Genomic DNA, 21,117 nt, shown 5'->3' with positions numbered 1-21,117 from the left:
GAAATCGATGTTACAAACATTTAAAGCTTTCATCTTCAGGAGAAAATCACCACTCTCGTTTCTGATCTGAAACAACCTAACAACCATCTGGAAGACCTGGTAGACACCAAACCTGCCCCCATCAGATAAACAGCACTTAAAGCTTTCATCTTTGAGAGAGAGGAGAAAATCAAGCTGCTTCAGATCTGAAAACATCCACAGGTGTTTCTGTCCATCCTTCCACTGTGAGAAGACGACTCAGCGCTATGGGTTCTGAAAGGATGTGTAGCTGTCAAGAAGACTGAGAAAAGGAGACACATCAAACAAAGAAGCAGAACAATGGACTGACCACCCCAGAGTCCAGACCTCAACATCACTGAATGTAATAATTCTTTGAAAATCTGAAAACTATATTAAGAAATGGACTAAATACTGAAAAATCAGATGTTACATTTAAATTTTTTTAAATTTACATTTAGCTCTGACTGATAAATAAATAAGGGTGGGTCTCTAATATTTGGACAGTACTGTACAAAGCAGGTATATTCAATCAGCTACTGACTAAAACACGTTCTACATCCCGATACTTCACACCCTCAAATAACCATAACAAACTTTCAGAAAATCACAGTTTCACTCTAAACTTTCTGTTTAACACAGTGACCATTAAAACCGTGAGTTCTCTAGTTTCAGAATGGCTACACGAGGCCAGGTCTTCCAGTGGATGTGTCGGTTTCAGAGTGAGCTCCTTCTGCAGGGACCAGTCGAAACAAAAACTGATACAAACGATGAGTCAGCACAAAACAATGATACATGAATCATGGGAACAAATTGGCCTTTTTGAACCCACTTTATTTCTCACTAGCACGAAAAGTCACACACATGGAATAAAAATAGGAGAACCGCTCTTTGGATATAAACTCCAGAGGCCTTCAGAGGATTCCTTAAAGAAGTGCTCCATGCAAAATCCATCATCCGCTACATGATTCCTTACATCCTGTTTGGATTTTGGTTGGCTTTTTCAGTAGCAGCACAGACACAAATAGCATCAAGGAGAGTCAGATGTAGAATCAGCACCATCGTCACATCCAGATGAGGCTAAAATGGTACCATGACCAGGTCTGACCATCAGAAACTGGGCCAAGGGTATGGCTCCAGGGTACAGCTGTACTAGAGAACAGAACATTAGCTCTTTCCAAGTGTGTTGCATAAAGTTAATGCGCCCTTATTCACACTCAGAGATGAGAAAAATAAAGAAAGCAATGTCAAATTTATGGGTCCTTACACAAAATCAAAGTCACGTGGTCCTTTGATTAATAGAGGTGGTCTCAATCGAATTTCTTCATGGTATTTTTTGTATGCTTTTATTTTGACACTGTTGTGAGAGGATGTTCTAAAACAGGGGTGTCAAGCTCAACCACTAAAGGGGCCATATTAAAGAATCTCATCAAATCTGTGGGCCAGAGAAAAAATAATGTTTATTTCATTTTTAATTAATGTTGTGCTGTAACCCTGAACTGCCCACTGTTTATTCAAAATATGCAAATACTTCAACAGTAAAATACAGACACTTATACTAGACCTTGAAATATTACATGGATACTTGAAATATTCAAAATTTAAATGTCCCCAAAGCTGAACTAGACACCTGGAATCCTTCTTTCACTGACTTGGGCTCAGTTTCTGAGCTGCTGAGCTGAGGTTACGTGTTTATGTCGGTTGAACTGCAGCTGAAATGCATTTGGTGATGACTGGTGTGGAATTGTCTAGAATTGTGTAGAATTGAGGTGTAACTGCCATTCTATAGATTGTCGTTGGGGTAGAAGAGTCGGAGCATATTACGCTGCAGTGCATGCTGGGGACTGTAGTGCAGCGCATTGTGAAACGGGCTAATATTAATAGAAAATTAAAATACTTTTGCGAGCCGGATAGGATGGTGTCGCAGGCCTGATCTGGCCCGCCGGCCTTGTGTTCGACACACGGGTTCGGAAATGTACAATGTACCACAGAAGCGGCTGTTTGTACAGAAATGATCTGCCTGCATGTTTAATCAGCACAGCTGCATTTCAAGAACGATCTCATCTACATGAAGCTCTCAGAAATAAAGGTACAACACTGTCACTGGGGTCGAGAGAAAGAAGACAGAAACAGGCAGAGAGAGAGAGAGAGAGAGAGAGAGAGAGAGAGAAAGAAACAGAAAGAGAGTGAGTGACGGAGAGAGAAAAAAGAAGGAGAGAGAGGCAAAGAGAGACAGAAGGAGAGACAGAGAAGAAGGGAAAAGAGAGAGAGACAAAAACAGAAACAGTAAGAAAAAAGAAAAGGAAAAAAGCAAGTGAGGAGAAGAGACTGAAACAGAGAGAGAGAGAGAGAGAGGAGAAGAAAAAGAGGAAAAAGAGTGAAGAGCAGAGACAGAGAGAGAGAGAGAGAGAGAGAGAGAGAGAGAGAGAGAGAGAGAGGAGAGAAAAAAGGTAGTGAGGAGAAGAGACTAAAACAGACAGAAACAGAGAGGAGAGGAAAGGAAAAAGAAAGCGAGTAGCAGAGACTTAGAGAGAGAGAGAGAGAGAGAGACAGGAGAGGAAAAAGACAGTGAGGAGAGGAAAGGAAAGAGAGGGGAAAGGAAAAAGAGAATGAGGAGAAGAGACTGAAACAGACAGAGAGAGACAGAGAGACAGAGAGAGGGGAGAGGAAAAAGAGAGTGAGGAGAAGAGACTGAAACAGACAGAGAGAGAGACAGAGAGAGAGAGAGCGAGAGAGAGGAGAGAAAAAAGATAGTGAGGAGAAGAGACTAAAACAGACAGAAACAGAGAGAAAGAAAAAGAAAGAGAAAGACAAAGACAGAAACAGAGTAAGAGAGAAAGAAAAAAGAGACTGAAATAGAGAGAGAGAGAGAAAGAAAGAAAAGAGAGCAAGGAAGAGAGAAAGAAGAGGTGGGAGAGACAGGAACAGAGAAAGAAGGGGAGCGAGAGACAGGGAGAGAAAAAGAAGGAGAAGACAGCGAGAGAGACGAAAGAGAAAATTAAATCCACTGAGCCTCAGCAAACTGAGCACGCTGTCCAATAACGGAGCTTAGAGCTTAAGAGACTCTCCCAAACCTATTAATATTAACGAGCGCCAATTAATCCTAACGGCCAAGCGTGAGTGTAAGAGAGAGAGAGATGGAGAGATGGAGGGATCCTGTGGTGTCAAAGCGCTTGTGACTCATTATCCCTTCTGCCAACCAGAGGGAATTCTGGGATACTCTTTCCAGCGCTAACAGCCCGACACGAAACATTTATGAGTGAGAGACATTAATGTATCAGCTCTGGCAGACTTACATTAATAACCATAACCACGTCCCCACAGAGCTCTGTAAGCCGTACACGACCGAGGACTCTTATATAAGAGCTACCTGAGCGATATTACCGGTCACTGCTTTTACTTTAAGAGTGACTTGAGGGACAGAGTCCAGTTAAACAAGCACAATTTGTTAGTTATTATTAGTTATTATGTTAACCTAGCACAGTTAAGATCAAGCAGGACAGAGTGGGGGCCTTGTCAAAAGATGGGTTTATACAATGCAGGGACATATTATAAAACACAGTACTGTGCACAAGTCTTAGGCACTTAAGTACATTAGTTTTAGTGCAAACAAAACAAATGCAGTAAATAGTAATATGATTTTTTATGTACAAAAAAAATTCAAAAAATTGAAGAAAGTGAGCTAGTCAGTAGAAAATAGGGTCTCCACTGCAAAAAAACAGTATCTTCTCAAGTAAAATTATCTAGAATATAGTCAATAAATCTAATATTTCTCCTGTTGAGGTTGTTGTATGCTTAATATATGATTATTTAACCTTTCTAGACAATTTTCACTTGTTTTAAGTCATTTTAAGTAAAATCATCTCAATATATTGGCAGATAATTTAGCTTGTTTTAAGAAATTTGCTTGAAATTATCTGTCAGTATAGTGAGATAATTTTCTATGGTAAAATGACCTAAAAAAATAAAAACTAGAAATTATCATTTCACTTGACAAATTACCATTTTTTGCAGTGTACAAACTGCTGGACATGTACTGCATATGGTTCTACCCTTTCAGTGTAAATAAAAAGGAACATTTTACAAAGTTAAGACCATTATTTGATCTGATATTGTAGGTTTTTCTCTATTTTTCTTCCTAAAACTGCATGAAAACAAACATACACATAAACACACGCACACACTTAGCTCCCCTGCGCGGCTTCCTGGAATTCTCCTCGCAAGCGGCTTTATTGTGGTTTGGAGAGGAAAAAACCCATCAGGATCCGTCAAGTTGTCGCACAGGCTTAGTGTAAAACGCTCGTCCACCAACTGGAACTAATTCCCCTGCTGTGATTCAAGGGCAAACCTGCAGTTTCGTAACAGTAAACAGGAGCTCTCGCTCTCTCACACACCCACACTGCTAACTTCATCTTTTGGTTTAAACCACATCATAGGAGACACGATGACTGCATTATAATCAGTTTCACTACACAAAAAGGGAAGTGAGCAAAAAAGCAAATAGAATCTGATGAGCATCCAAAAAAAAAACACAGACTAGGGCTGTTTACTGATTATAGACATAATCGAGTAGACTACTGACTATTTTTTAAAATAATCAATTAATCAGCTTTTTTTTTTTACAAAAAAAAAGGGCAAATCAAGAGATGGGGACTAGACCTGGGTGATATCTAATCTACTTTCTAGTTAAAAAACTGTGATTATTGATTACATCACCTCCCACCGCCCCCCCCCACGCCACTCAATACACAAAATTGTGACCTACTCTCTACTCTATTTTTAGTTTACATGCTTTACATGTTTACAACTGTTTTAATAAAAACCTTTAATAAATATCACGTCAAATAATACAATACTAAGTAACCCAACATCTTTTGAAAACTTCACCTGCTGTTTTATAAGATGTTACATGTGCATTCACGAACTCCTTCTGGTGTAGATTCATGGCAACTTCCCCCCTGCTGGAGAAACTTCAGACTGCAAGTGATTCCCAAAGCCACACTCACGTGCTTTACGTATAAAAAATAAGAGGTGTTTTCCATCGTTATGGCGGAGTCACTCTGGAATTCAGCCGTTACACATATAAAACATTTTGCGTACATAATATTTGACGTTCTGTTCCTGTTTTCTGGTTATAGATGAGTTCCAGGGTTGGAGCTAGCTGCTCTAGAGTGACAGCTAGTCACTTCAGCTTGGTTGTTTTACTGCATTAAGCCACACTGAAGTGAGCTGAAGTTCCAAAGTGAGCTGAAGTTCTAAAGCATGACAGTGTTATTTTGGTTCCACGCACTCATGTTAAACTTAATGTAAAGTAAGTAGAAGTAGAAGAACTGTGGGGTAGGTAATGCTAGCATTACAGTGCATAGCGGAGTGAACCCCATTTTCCCAACATACTTAGCAAGCTGTTTAGCGATAAATTAGCCCTCTCTAATTCTCTGTTATTTTCCCAAAATGCCGACTATCGCCGTTTAAGCATCATCATCAGGTTACTTGTCAATCATCAACTATATCTGATTACGTCACCCAGGCCTAATGGGGACTCAATTTACACGTTAACTGATTTGAGACTCAATCGCAACTGACTTAAATTTCAGCATCAGAAAAAAAAACCATGAAATTTGAAATTTAGAACTGCTAATCTTACGTGTGCGACTTTGACTGTCAGTGCTGTCACTGTGGGTAAAGCTCCCACCACACTGTGGAGATCGGAGGTAGTGCAGTAGCCAGAACAACCCAAGAAAATATATTTTTTGTGCATGTACAAACTATTTATGAGGTTTTTGTCAGATTTTATCATTAGCCACATTTACATGCACCCTGATAATCTGTTAATAATCCAACTACTAGCTCAATCGGAACAGAATACATCCATGTTTACACCTCAACCGGAATAGACTAGTCCAATTGAGGCCATTCGGAATACAATTTCTATCTGATTGATTGGATAATAATCCGTTAAATAGAAGAATAATATCCGTGTAAACGCCTGTATCTGATTACGTTCCCAATCAGAAAGTTTAAGTCCGTTCTGATCATGTGCGTCACGTCATAGTGAAAGTTTATACTGTTTAACATGGCGGAGCAGAAACTGGTCTGCAGAGGAGACGAAGTTTATGCTCTGATCTTTAAAAGACGGCGGTGGGACGGACGTCCAGCTTATGTGTCTTCCTCTCGGCCTTCTTTAATAAGGACATGTGAAGGACGTTTTCCTGAGTCTGACATCATTTTAAAGTAATTAAAAACACGAGCGCTGCTCACTGCTGCTCATCTCACTCTGACTGGACGCTGGTTGTCATAGAAACGTCTACACTAAGTGGTTCTCTACGCACGCACATAATTTTGGATCAGATTACTTGTAGTGAGCATGTAAACTGAGATTTTCCATCAGATTGTTGAGTAGAGTGAGAATAAACACCTCAGTCTGAATCTATATTCGGAATGTATTCAATTGAAATGGTAAAAGTCTTTGCACGTAAATACAGCCACTAAATATGTTAAATATGTTTTTTTTAAACAGTAGTTTGGCCTTTCGAGTAATGTGGTCTGGTCTTTTATGGCTGGAACTGCCCAATGGTGTAGCAAAGAGGGCCCCCGAGTGAACAGACTTTCCTATAAGGACTTTGGCGGAATGAAGCGCTACATGCAGTAACTGCAGTGTGTAAATGACAAACAGGCCACACAACTAAAAATGGCCAACTAGCATACAGTTTCAATCAAGCTTACTAGCTAGTGCAACATCTAATATAGCTGAGGTTTACTTTCCTATAAAACCTACTTAAACTTCAGCGGGATTGGCAACTATGCTAGCTAGCAAACATATTTGCTATACAAACTACAGATTAACCAAGAGTTTCAAGTTCTTTTTAAACTGCATGTGGCTCTTCAGTTCAAACGCAGTCACTTATTTTATGACTGCGTTTTGGGCCACTGTTAATAAAAATAAAAATAGCAGACTTCGAGAATAAAGTCGTAATATTTTGAAAAAAAAAAAAGTCATAATATTTGGAGGATAAAGTGGGCTAACTGTAGGGGGCTGCAATAACGCGTTGGGGTCTCGGATGCTGTACTGGAGTTCCACTCACTCCTGTCTGCTTGTGGTTGATCATCTTGATTATCATTCTCATTGTCTGTGAAACTTCATGCCTTCTCTGAACGGTGTGGAGATATAGCCCCCGATAGCCGTGTAGACGACCCTGCCTGAGATTCTCCTTCAACAACACAGACAGGCAGTTTCCTCCAAGTCCGTCTGGCTCTTTATTCTAAATGAACACAGTTTCCTGCTCAGCTGTTTCAGCCATTTCTTATACTAATAACAGGCTGGTGCTGATGTGCAGGAGAGACAAGGAGACTGAGTGTTTCTTTATGGGGAGAAATCGATATGAAAGTATAACTCCACCAACTCACCACCCCTCATTTAACACGAGGAGGTGCTGCCTTTCTTTTACAAAGTCTTTGGCCACAATATTGCAACCTTTCCTGGTATTACTGCTTTTTTCTCAAAATAGTACGACTTTTTTCTCTAAGTAGTATGACTTTATTCTCAAAATATATTATCGTACGACTTTTTTCTCAAAATACAACAACTTTTTTCTCGAAATATTATGACTTTTTTCTCGAAATATTCTGACTTTATTCTCGAAGTCTACTTTTTTATTTTTATTAACAGCGGCCCTAAAATGCTGTCGTATTATTTGAAGCCGTGTTGAACCTGACAGGTTTTTAGTAGAGGTTTACTTTTGTACAATCAGCTAATGACGAAAATAAACTGAAATCCTCTGAACTCGGACTTGAAGCAACTTGTGAATATCTCCAGCTAAAACAATAACTATTGTTATTCTTATAAAACAATAACAAAAACAATACTATTTGAAACTAGATATGCTAAAAAACCCTTTAAAATGTAATTGGCGTCCATCAGGTTCTATTTTTACCATAAGATAGCAGTACTGCTCACTGGCTGAGGTAACTGTTTTTAAAAATACAACTTTTAATTGATTAATCCTGGTTAATTGAGAAGTTGTCTAAAATGAATGTGTAACTCATAAAGGTATGCTACCATTTCAGCCTTTGCTCTGTATCCCGGAGAGGAAAGCACTGAAGGGCGGAAATCTTGGATGAAAATATTAAACCGGAGACTGTGGCTGTGTGAAATCTCTGAAGACTGCGTGGAGCAGACAGCCCATATCAGACGCTCCTTACATAAGCAGCCCTTGTAAGATCTGCTGAAGGAGTTCTTTTTCACACAAGTCATCTCTTTCCTCTCTTCTGCCTGAGTGATGGACAGATCATTGTGGCGGTGTGAACGGCTGCCTGGGGCTCCACGCTGTAGCAGAAAGCCATGAGACCCTCTTACCAAGCCTTGCTGTTGTTCTGCTCAAAGCACTAGAATGTAGACCTTTAAAAGGTAACATTTGTCCCAAGAGTGGACACAGGCGCTACATGACTTGATTTGTCCCTAAATTTTGCCTCTGATTCTAATACAAGTCCTCTGAGTATCTGATGATACTAAGTTTAATATTGTGATTTCTGTAGAAAACAGCCACACAGTGCACACATGAAGTACATGCTAATGATATTATTAACATACTAATCAGTGGGCAATAGAGACACATACATATGCTCAATCTAAAGGCCTAGCTTTTATAATCACATCTGATCTGATTTTGCCAAATGCAAATATGCAAATCCGCTCATTACGCAGCAACTGATTACTAATTGTTTATCCATTTAGCCAAGAGGTCGGCAACCCAAATGTTAAGAAGAGCCATTTTGTCCTTTCAACAAAATTGGGAGCCACAACATTTTATGTTCATTTTACCATCTTGACTGTAAATATGTCTCAGTATGCGCTGATGTACTAGTACAGGCTAAAAATATAATACGAACAGAAATGCAGGCTTTCTTCGCTTTAAGCTTTAGCTACAGCCGCTTTTCTCACATCTCCGGCAGGAAACTTTTCCGTAAAGGAGAACAACGGCTTGCAAAATGTCTCTCAACGTTGGACTTTTTACAAGCCTGACGTCAGTTTCATGTTCGCCAGCTTCTTGTTCGCATTTTCCTGGTCCACCTTAAACGATGGGATGTAACTGCTGCACCATTTAAGGTGGAATTCGAACGAGAAGCTGGCGAATGAGAAACTGACTTCAGCTTCATGACTTTTTGGTGTTTGTCAGTTTTCTCGTTGCAGATTAAACATATCAGGAAACCAGTGGAGTGATTATAAATGCTAAGTCCATTTGTCTCTAAATTATCAATGGTCATCTTAAATCTTTCTCTTTACCTTTTCCTTAGCTACTAGCTAGGCGAGATTGCTGTCTGTGTTGCTATGGTGACCAGCAGCCTGTGCGCCAATCTTCAGGGTTAAAAACTGGTGAATTAGCAGATATAGGCCATATTAACTTCAGCGTTTTAGACTATTTATTATTAAAACTCTGTTGAACGATCAGCAGAGCTTTATTTTACTGCAAAGGAGGATTATTTTATTTTTACCAAAAAATCTAATTCTGCTGTGGAGCCGCAACAGGACAGTAAAAGAGCCACACATTGCTCTGGAAATGCAATTGTAGGCCGCTCCAAATGCTCACTGACCAACCAAACGGACGTTAGTGACCACTAATCTCTTTGAGGCTGCAGTGGATGTGAGAATATGTCAACCAACTGGTATAGTTTCAGTATTCCTGTTTCCTCAGATCAGCTGTAAAAAGAGGAACCAAGAAGCGAAAGAAATGTAACAGTTCCCATTTCAGGAGCATTTCACATACAAAGCCTCAAACAACATAGAGTGTGTGTTCCTATAGTGTATGTTTTTAATGCTGAAGACCACTTCAACACAATCACCTGTTATTTAAAGGCCTGAAACACAAGAAGACTGAAGTATAGCACAATTCAGTGGTCAACAAGGATAAGATCAGTCTTGTGACAGCTGGACATTGTCTTACACACAAGCAAACTCATGCTCAATGTGTGATGTTACATGCTGCAATTTGTCAGCACTATTTGAAATGGTGGCCATGCGTTCAATGGGAGAAGGAATAGTCTGTGAATGTAGAATGTACTGTACATACATACATACACCGATCAGGCATAACACTATAACCACCTCCTTGTTTCTATGCTCATTGGCCATTTTATCAGCTCCACTTGCTATATAGGTGCTCTTTGTAGTTCTACAGTTACAGACTGTAGTCCATCTGTTTCTCTGCATACTTTGGTTTTAATATTTTTGATATTTATTTATATTTGTCCAGCTTTCCAACCATATTATTAAAAAACTCACTTAACTTATACAGGTCAAGTGATGCTATGAATATGGATGCAAGTCATTTCTATTTTCCTTCACAACCTGCAAGCTGTCTGCTATAAAAACCTCCCACAAACCTACAAGTATTATGCACTGAAAATAGTCTCAGTGACTGTGTGACTAAGCTAAAGTGTCAGTTGATCAGGTTGTGAGGCAGGCCTTGGAGCCGGAAATGAGAAAGTCAATCAGCAAGTGTTTGTCTGAAACTCTGTCGACATCCACTCAGACAGACTTCCACGAATTTAACACAAAAACAATAACAGACGTTGAATGGACCTTAAAAGTATTTAAATTCCATCTGCTGGCTGGTCCTGGTTAAATCCACTCAACGCATTAAATGAAAGACTGGCTTTACGAAGGTCAAAAAGGGACAAGAACAGCATACATGCTGATCTGACAAGCGATCAATCGTTCGTCCACAAGTTTAGCTTGGTGTGTCAATACCAGTGGCGTACTGTGGACAAAAGCACCAGCTCTTACCACCTTACAGCGAAATAAGAAAAGAGGAACAGGTCAGTCTTGGGTCTTGTGGAAAGCTTAATGAGCACATAACATGGTCAGCTCTCATAACAGTTCTCAGAGACTGCAGGGAAGTTTAGCACAATTTTCAACACTGTATTTAGCGACAAACTCTTCCCAGTTAAGGGAAGTCAATTCGAAATCAAGGTCGATCTTTCTGATCTTATTCATTGCTCACATTAAGCATAATTCATTATCATAGAGAAAACCGAACATAAACAGCATGTCTGGTCACCAGCAAAGCCAGCATGTGTGTTTTGACTGCTGGTATGCTGGTGAACAAGCATGGCCATTCTGGGTGACCAAACCAGCACTAGACAAGCGTAAACCAGCTTAGCCCAGCATGGACTTCATGCTGGTCTATGATTTTTATTCAGCAGGGTTATCACATTGTTTAAAAGACAACATTCTTGTTTTTCCGTAACCTTCCTTTAAAATGTATTGGCTATTGCCATGCCTCTGAAACGTCCAGGGAAAAAAATCATATTAATCAATAATATCATATTTCACCGCCCCCCCCCCACCACTCTCACCTATCATTGAGAGAAAATGCTCAGCTGGCTCAGAGACCCTCCCTGCTCCACTCGTCAATAGGTCACAGTAAGAAGAATGCGCAACATGGTCCTCTAAGTGGAGGTTTTCCAGAGCCACATTCCCAGAAAAAAAGAAAAACTGGCAAAATGGCTGCATGAAAATAAAAAATACATTAAAAAAATAGGATAACCATTATATTGTCTTTGTTTAATGTTGTTTCAATGTATTATGTATTTTCTTCATAACAAGCATGAAAAATCAACAATGTCTTGGTAGCTAACTAGCTAAATTACTCGTTCCACCTCAAATAGTCCAGGAGTTCTGACACCTAAAAAACCAGAATGTAACTGGTGCACCATTTAAGGTGGAACAGGAAAATTCAACAAGAAGCTGGTCAATATCTGACTTCAGCTTCATTTCACTGAAGAATCAGCGGTGGGTGATAATAAATGATTGCCCCCCTCTTTGAAGGCATATGATGTCCTAAATGTAACTAAAGCCCAGCAGTGAGGAGCTGAACTTTACCCTCCTCTGCTATCACTGCAGACTGGCATGGTCGCCTACAGAGCAGCGCTAATAGCCTGTTAATAAAGTAATGCTCTTTTTATTTGAGGGTCCCATTTCATAGGGAAGATTTCAATCACTACACCCTGTAATTCAGTGCACAAGGGGCAAGGAGACACTCGAAAACAAGGGGCAGGGGTGAAAATAAGCAATGGGATTGGGCCTTTGTATGAGTATGAGTAGCAAAAAACTGTCCATGTGCGCTGCCAAGGTGGCCGCAGAGTGGACAGACTTTCCTATAAGGACTTATATAGACCAACAAATTCTCTTCTAAAAAGAGATATTAGAGGCAGGCGAACTGGTAACAATATAATATATAATAAAATAAATAGTACAATATAATGATATGAAATATAATAATCTATAAAATATAAAACTACACAGTATGTCACAATATTTATTTTTTTCATTAAATATAGAGTTGGAATGGCCAGAAATGGAAAAATACTACCAGGTACTAAAATTACAATGATTTTTATTCAACATTTCACCATAATATACTGCACTAAATCCAATCACACGGGACTAATTATGCTGTGTTCTTGAGGAAACATGAATTGATCAGTGTTCTTTAAGTACAGATATCCACAACATGCTCAGAAAAGCATTATGTGATCAAATTAATCACAAAAACAATAAATATTGTCCTATTGGCCAGCCATAGGTGACAGTTATGCGGAAAAAAAAAATCACATTTTTTTGTTGACAGTCAGCCATTCAGCTCCACTGTATACAAGTTATATTGAGGAACGACCACAGAGACCATTGACAGTAATGGAAACTTATACTAACCAATTAGCACTGTGGTAACTGCATGCCTAAATCTCTGACCTCCTCTGCTTCCATTCCACCTCACGAGTTCTACGATCTTCTAACCAGTTGCTCTTAGCCATTCCACGGTCTCGGACGAGATTTAAAGGGCCTTTTCTATAGCTGCCCCAAGACTCTGGAATAGTCTTCCGCTTCTCATAAAGAAATCTCCCACAATGGAGGTTTTTAAGTCAAATTTTAAAACGCATCTATTTTCTCAGGCATTCGAGTCATTTTAATGATTATGCACTCTGTATCTGTTCTGTCTTGGTTGGTTCTGTCTTGCCAGTGTAGCTCTTCTATTGTATTTTATTTTGTTTTTTATTTTGTCCTTTTGTTTTATTGCTTTTTATTCAATTTATTTTGTTTGCATGTTGTTATTTCTTTTCCTTGATCAACGTACTGTAACGTTTTGATTAGTTAGCAGTGGTTATTTTAATTGATATTATTGTGCAGCTTTTTGGCCGACACTTGTTGTCTTTTAAATGTGCTATAGAAATGAAGACTTCACATGCTTGTCTGAAACTGCACTGAGTTGAATCTCAAATAGGACTTATTTAGGAGGTTTCTGACACTGTACGACTGTTATATATAAAAAATTGTGTTGCACCAAAACTACTGATGCGAGAGAGAGAGAGAGAGAGAGAGAGTTTTTGCTCTCCATTCCAGCTGCTAAAACAATCTGTGTACGTGTGTGTGTGTTTATATGTGTGTGTATGTTTAAACGTCCCTCTCCGGGTCGCACGGGTGACCGAGCGGAAGTGGGGGTGGGGTGTAATGAGGATTCCAGAGTGCAGAGGGTACAGCATCACTTTTACAGCACTTCCACCACTCTGACTGTCCATTATGACTGACCGGAGATCAGCACACTGACCCAGCACTGGGGCTGCAATGATAACTGCTAAAACGATAATAGCAATGTAAAATATGTAATATTTTATTCAAAATAAAAATGTAATTATGTATCACAATTATGTAGGCAAAATACAACATTGTTTTATTGCACTGTATCATTTTGAAGGGGACTCACGCTGAACTTTCGGGAGTTTTCCATAATTAAATCATTTATCCTCTAAATGACGTCAATGTCATTCAGTGTGAAACCTTATGAGTCAGAATTGTCGACAGTGGTGGCGACAGGAACCAGATGTCTGGAGATTTAATGTGTTTGAAGTGTTAAGAGGCAAAGCGGTCCTTTTTTTTCAGATTTATCACTGATTTATCGTCAACATTACATATAAAACTCAGAAAACGTGTAGGTTTACTGGTGGTTTTTGATAGGAAACAAAATGGCTATAGTTTGCGAGTTTCTATCACAACCACTGTAAAGATCTGATTCAGTAAGTTTCTCTACAGTGAACCATTTCACTTCAAACAAGAATTCCCATTTAAATCAATGCAAAAACAGCTTTAAGTCTATATTCTTTCATTTGTATTCATCTTTGAATCAAATAAGGCTTGGCATTTAATTGAGTGAATCTTTAAAACGCTAAATATAGTCAAAATAAATAATAAATGCACCCAGAAAGATCTAAGCCTACCTGGAAACGCGATTTGATGTACCAGAGTCGGTTAAAAACATCATCCACTGTTAGCCAGTTTGCTCAAGTTAGCTAAGCTCACTAATACTGCAGTGAATAATTATATTTAATTATTTGATGGAGACAAAAAACCATGGTTACAACACACGACTGATTGTGCGGCACTGAGGAGAATCACGACGTCCACAAAACCCTCTGGCTGATCTGAAGCCAGCGGTGGCCGCGGTAATGGGCTGTAGTTAGGTGCGGAGGCCTGGATGTTATCATAAGGAAAATACAGCTGCCCGTCTGTGCGCTGGAAACATTTCTATGAGCTGCTTTGTCCCTGAATGCTCCTTAGGGGGAACTCCTACCACACGCTGGAGCCTTTTCATATGTGTCTAACGTTTCCCTGCGATTACAATCACAGAAGTCAATTTCCCATGGAGCCGTTCAACTCGCAGAGCACAGAACCAGCGTCACAGCCTGGGCACATTTTGTTTATCTAGTGATAAATCAGAGATTAATAGTGTTTGAGACTTTATATATGCAGTGGTAGGATTGACATATTGTTTATTTATTTATTTATTTTGGATTTTTTTTTCCCCAATTTCTCCCCAGTTTAGTCATATCCAATTCCACCCACTAGGTAGGACTCCCCCAATCACACAATACCACCAGTGCTAGGAGGACTAACATATTAATTAACATGCTTCCTCTGAGACACTTGAAGCCCCACCGCATTAGTAGAGGGCGATATTCCAGTTCATCAGGTAAACCGGTTGAAATTCTTTTTAAGTTATTCATTTTGTCATTACCGTTATACTGCTATGCAAGTAAGTGCAGATAACGTGACGTACAAACAGTGCAAAACACACTGATTCCCTCAACTCTCACACAGCGAGTTGCATCCTGAGGAAAGTTAGTTCAGTTTATTGTCTAAAGAGCAACATCAGACTTTAATGAGTTAATAAGTTAACAAGGGAAAAGAGACTGGAAGGAAAAGCCAGTCTCTTGGGGGTAGCTGTTAGCCTAGCATGGAGACTAGTCAATGTCTCATCTAGGGCCAAGGGCACTCCTCGCTTAGCCAGCTGCTTCAGGTGATGCTGCAGGCTCCTCAGCTTCTCAGCTAAAGCTAATAATGCGAACGGCTGTTATATTTACCAAATTCCAGCAGCGTCTGATGCTCGTAGATTAAGGCTTGACTGTAAGAGATGCACATATGAGACAAGTGACTTTCACATGTGAAACAACATTCACTGCTACTGTTAATCTACAAAAAGGTTTACTTAAGTATCCAAAATAGTTTCATTAGAAAAAAAGACATAAATACACTATAAAGTGATTTACAGGAACTGTTAGTATTCTTAATTATACCATTATATAATTTTTTAACTTCACTGGAAAGCTCAACACGCTTGGAGGAGAACACTAACTGCTAATTCTGTTAGATTAGACAACTGAAGCCAGTGTTGGCTAGCACTGTGCTGAGTGATGGTGAAGAGGAAAGACCATCCTACCCACCCAGACAGAGAGAGAAGACAATTATAATCTTCTTGGACTCCACTTGCTGTGGATCAAACTTAAAATCTCTCAAATGACAGGGTGAACGCTTAGCTATCTAGTCTATTTTATGGGTAACAAAGAACATCACAGAGTGTCGGGAACCACATAAGCAAGTCTAATGTAGATTACTTAACACACTGACACTGTTTGAGGCAAGTATGTAATGATTTAGGAATGCAGTTAGCTTGATGATAATTGGTAGGCTAAACTTCCCTTACTTGTTAGCTACATTAGATCCGTAGCTTCAACGCAAAACTAAAGAAGGAAACTTTAAACACCAAACGTGTCTTGAACGACTACGTTTGAGGTAAGGTGTGAAATGTGTAAATCTGATTTTTTGCCAAACTGTTCCTTTAAAGGCGGAGCCATGTGCACAGGCAGCCTCATCTCCATGTCTTTAACTTGGACCAGGTGCATCCTCAAAGATGCAAATGCTAACAGAGAGAAAGCCTGGATAAAACCCACTTGGACAGTTTGTGCAGCAGAAGAGAGGAGATTGGTAATGGCATGCAAGCACCCCAGGGATGGTGGGCACAGACATGCTTTCTAAGATTAGCTCTGACCATTCGGGTGTACACAGCCCTGCCACATTACCAACACGTGGCAACAAACTCTCACACGTACATTAGAAGCGCAACGATTACTCAATATATATGTATATATTTGACTAAAATTGACGACCAAATTAGTTGGCAATTTAGTTAGTAGTCGATCAGTTGGTGACGTTGTTACGTATCTTTCTCGCGCTTACTAGGAATGTTTTGATATTAGCGCTTAATGTTACTGGCGAGTTAACAACAGCACGATGGCAGAGGAAGGAAAGAAGGAAGGAAGCAAGGAAGGCAGAAAAACTGGAATGAAGGAAGACTTAAAGAAAGCAAGAAAGCAAGAAAGAAAGAAAGAAATGAAGGAAAACTAAAGGAGGAAGGGGGATGGACTGCAGAAATGCAGGAAGAAGGAAAGTAGAAAAACTGGAATGAAGGAAGACTGAAAGACTGAAAGAAAGACTGAAAGAAAGAACGAAAGCAAGAAAGAATGCATGTAAGAAACAAACAAAGAAATGAAGGAAGAACTAAACGAGGAAGGGGGATGGATGGCAGAAAGACAGAAAGAAGAAGGAAGGAAGGAAGGCAGAAAAACTGGAAACTGTTAGTTAGCAAATGCATAAAACAACCTCAAGCGAAACTTAAAAGCCAATATCTACATAAGAATCATTTGGTAATGAAATGATTTATAATCCGATTATTCGATTATAATCGATTATTCGTTTCGGTAATCGACAGATTATTTGACTATCAAATTAGTCGAGTTAGTTTGTTGCAGCCCTAATGTACATACAACCGCTTCCACACGCAGATCCAACAAAGTACAGGCGAAAACAAAAACCTGAGCACATGTTCAAACACCGATTCTAATCGCGCAGACAAAGCAAACCAACCACACTCGCGCTGTCTTCTCTCTCTTCCTGAGCCAGGTGACAACGCTGCAAACGCACTCAGTCAGACCGAGGGAGATGTTTTTGGCCAATCGACAGAGACAGGCTCAGTTATCAGATCACAGAGCAGCCGGGCCCCTTTATTCACCTTCTGCGTCCGTCACAAGACCAACATAGTCGCCCCGGAAAGGTGGAGGCCCGACCGGACTGACTCATCAAAGCAGTTCACTCTGTTTTCACGGCCAACAGAGCATAAACGTGTGAGAAAGCAGGATAAGGACGAGTGAAAAAGAAAAGAGGGTAAACAGCAAGGAGAAAGAAAGAAAGAGATGAAAGAGAAAACAAAGGAAGGTAGAATCTCAAGTGGCTTCCTAGACCCTGTAAACACTGGCTTAGGCTCAAATAATGCACTAGATATGCAATCTGGAGCCATTCGGGACTGAGAGAGAGAGAGCGAGAGAAGAAAGAAAGAAATGTGGCTCCCTGCGCCCTATATAGTGCACTAAGGTCACGAAAAATGGTTTTTACGTGTAAATAGGGCATTTTATGTCTAAAAGAGAGCAACTAAATGAAGGAAAGGAAGACTAAATCTCACTGGGCATCCTAATCCCTAAAATAAGAAATTAAAAAAATATTAAACAACAGCTTTTGCACCCAAACAGTGTCTCAATTTGCTCCTTACTTTATATATAGGGCACTTCTGAAGGTCATAATTGTGCACTATAAGGTTAAAACTGAGCCATTTGGGATTCAAAGAAAGAAAGATAGAAAGATGGACAGACAGACGGACAGACAGACGGACAGACAGACAGACAGTATCGCTGCCTGCATCTCTAATTAATCCCTCCCCCAGTGTAAGTGTACTAGGTCATGTAATAACAGTACTAATGGTAGAAAAAGGCAGAAAGACAGGAAGGAGGACAGAAAGAAAGAAAGAAAGAAGTATGGAAGGAGGGAAGGATAGAAGGAAGGAAGGCATAAAAACTGGAATGAAGGAAGACTGAAAGACTGAAAGAAAGACTGAAAGACTAAAAGAAAGACTGAATAAAGAACGAAAACAAGAAAGAAAGAAAGAAAGAAAGAAAGAAAGAAAGAAATGAAGGAAGAACTAAGGGAGGAAGGGGGATGAATGGCAGAAAGACAATAAGAAGAAGGAAGGAAGAAGGAAAGGGAGAAAAACTGGAATGAAGGAAGACTGAAAGAAAGACTGAAAGAAAGAACGAAAGAAAGAACAAAAGCAAGAAAACAAGAAAGAAAGAACTAAAGGAGGAGGGGATGGATGGCAGAAAGACAAAGAAGAAAGAAGAGAGGGAGAGAGAGAGACAGACAGAGAGAGAGAGAGACAGTCATACAGAGAGAGAGAAAGAGAGAGAGAGACAGTCAGACAGAGAGAGAGATGGAGAGAGAGTCAGACAGAGAGAGAGAGAGGGAGAGAGAGAGAGAGAGACAGACAGAGAGAGAGAGGGAGAGAGAGAGCGAGAGAGAGAGAGAGACAGTCAGACAGAGAGAGAGAGAGAGAGAGATAGACCATGAGACAGAGAGAGAGAGAGAGAGAGAGAGAGAGAGAGAGAGGGAGAGACAGACACAGAGGGAGAGAGACAGTCAGACAGAGAGAGACAGACAGAGAGAGACAGAGGTATGTTGTGTTCCTGAATCGGCTCAACACGCTCATCAACATGTAATATTCAGTGCACACTCCGACCTTTGTAGCTTGGCCACCTCTCTCTCCTCGCGCATCAGTTGCACGGCCTCGCTTAGAAAGGGCCGCGCGGCGTGGGAGAGCTGCGTCGTGATGCACGCTGACTTCCTGTCCGCTCGCGCTTGTACTTCCCACCTGGCGCGATTAGGGCGCGAGAGCGCGCTCCCTCCGCAAGCAGCACGGTGCAGATGGCCCCGCGAGCTCGCACCGACTAACCAGACTGAAGTTAGGCTGGCTTTTGAATTCGAATTGTCCGTTCCACCTTAAATGGTGCAGCAGTTACACGTTAATAACGCACCATTTAAGGTTACATGTAACTACTGATACACGTAACCGCTACACCATTTAAGGTGGAACGGACGATTCTAACAAGAAAGCCAGCCAACAGCCGGAGCCCCGAAAGGCTTTTCGGTTCACGCCGTGTTTCTCATGAATGAAGCTCGTGCGTGTCTCTTTAAGAGCGTGAATGAGGCTCGCGTGCTCACATCCGTGCACATCAGCCAAGGTCGTCGAGCGCTTATGCTAATTGTGTGCACAATTCGTGGTTTATGAAGCTTATGGTACCTCACATCCCCCTCTAACCCCTACTCCTATCCCTAACAGGATTAGGCAGAAAAGCCCCTTTGCAGCGACCCCCACCCCCTCCTGAAGCCCCTCCGCTTCAGCAACACAGTGCAGGATAACCAGCTTGTTTATGGAAGTATGCATCGCACACGCTTAAAGAGAGGGTCCTCCAAGGGTTCTTTAGTAAAGAGAATGGTTCTATGTAGAACCATGAGTTCTATACAGAACCATTTGCATGCCTCAAGGGTTCTTTGCATGGTGAAATGGTTCTTTAGGCTGATGGAGAATGTGCTGTATATGGTTATATATAGCACCTAAAATGATTGTTCTATTGTATACAAACTGGACACTGTAACAATATAAGAACCCTTTTAGGTGCTATATAGAACCATTTTCAAAAAGGTTCCATGTAGAACTATTTACACCAGATATTATCTGAAGAACCATTTCACCATGCAGAGAGCATGCAAATGGCTCCATACAGAAGTCATGGTTCTACACAGAACCACTGCCTTTGCTAAAGAGCCCTTAAAGAACCCTCTTTTTAAGAGTGCAGGCCAGATGAGCAGATGTACAGCACCTTTGGGTGGTGGACCGTTCTAAGCACATCAGTGACACTGACACGGTGCGAGGACATCAGGCACGGTGGCGCTGTTTTGGGGGGCTGACGCACGTAAAGTGGACCACCACCCCGCCAAGAGCGATTCTACGGTCAGAAACTGACCACCGATGAAGGGCTACAGAGGATGGCTGACACGGAGAGTCCATGGCAGTGCTCTGAAAGAGAGGCTGCGCGCGCCCCGGTGCTCACCTCTCACATCCGAGTCAGTGCATGACGCCGTCGGTGGATGGACGCGGTCACGGCCCGGTGCAGCTGTCGGTGTCCGTCAGTGAAGCATGTTTAGTCCAGCAGCGTGGAGAGCGACTTCAATAAAAACAGCAGCAGCAGCACTGGTCTGCTTTTCTACACGAGCTTCATGTCCGTCTGTCTCTGTGCGCGCGCTGCAGCACACAGGGGGCGCCCGCGGACTCACATTCGACTCAGTTCTGTCTTAAAGGGGCCGCGCGGGCGGGGTGAGCTCAGGTAAGGTGGGACACTGAAGCTTAAAGGGCTCATATCCTATATATTTTTAGTATCTTGCATTTTTTATGTAAATGACCTCTGTTCTGACTGGCTGCCCTGTACTGCCCCTCATTCAAAAAGCAGGCCACCTCCTTGTATCTACACTCAGCCTCCATTTTATCAGCTCCACTGACCACATAGGAGCACTTTGTAGTTCTACAGTTACAGACTGTAGTCCATCTGTTTCTCTGCATACTTTGTTACCCTGTTCTTCAGTGGTCAGGACCCCCACAGGACCACCACAGAACAGGTATTATTTGTGGTGGATCATTCTCAGCACTGCAGTGACACTGACATGGTGGTGGTGTGTTAGTGTGTGTTGAGCTGGTATGAGTGGATCAGACACAGCAGTGCTGCTGGAGTTTTTAATCACTGTGTCCACTCACTGTCCACTCTATTAGACACTTCTACCTTGTCAGTCCACCTTGTCAGAGACGATAGCTCATCTTGTACGAATTTTCCTGTTCCACCTTAAGGCTACATTCA

General features: G+C 41.0%; 1 protein-coding gene across 1 annotated transcript in view; it reads right to left on the bottom strand.

Moving 5' to 3' along the window:
* LOC118797330 (SH2B adapter protein 2) overlaps nt 1–20,509 on the bottom strand; it is a 47,492-nt gene extending 26,983 nt beyond the window's left edge. The window contains exon 1 of the mRNA XM_036556659.1: nt 20,320–20,509. The gene's annotated coding sequence lies outside the window, so the exon portion shown is untranslated. The remainder of the gene's footprint in view (nt 1–20,319) is intronic.
* Between the last annotated feature and the right edge of the window lie 608 nt (nt 20,510–21,117).

Source organism: Colossoma macropomum, unplaced genomic scaffold, assembly GCF_904425465.1.
Source record: "Colossoma macropomum unplaced genomic scaffold, Colossoma_macropomum, whole genome shotgun sequence".
Taxonomy (NCBI): Eukaryota; Metazoa; Chordata; class Actinopteri; order Characiformes; family Serrasalmidae; genus Colossoma; species Colossoma macropomum.
This window is presented reverse-complemented; position numbering and strand designations above follow the sequence as displayed.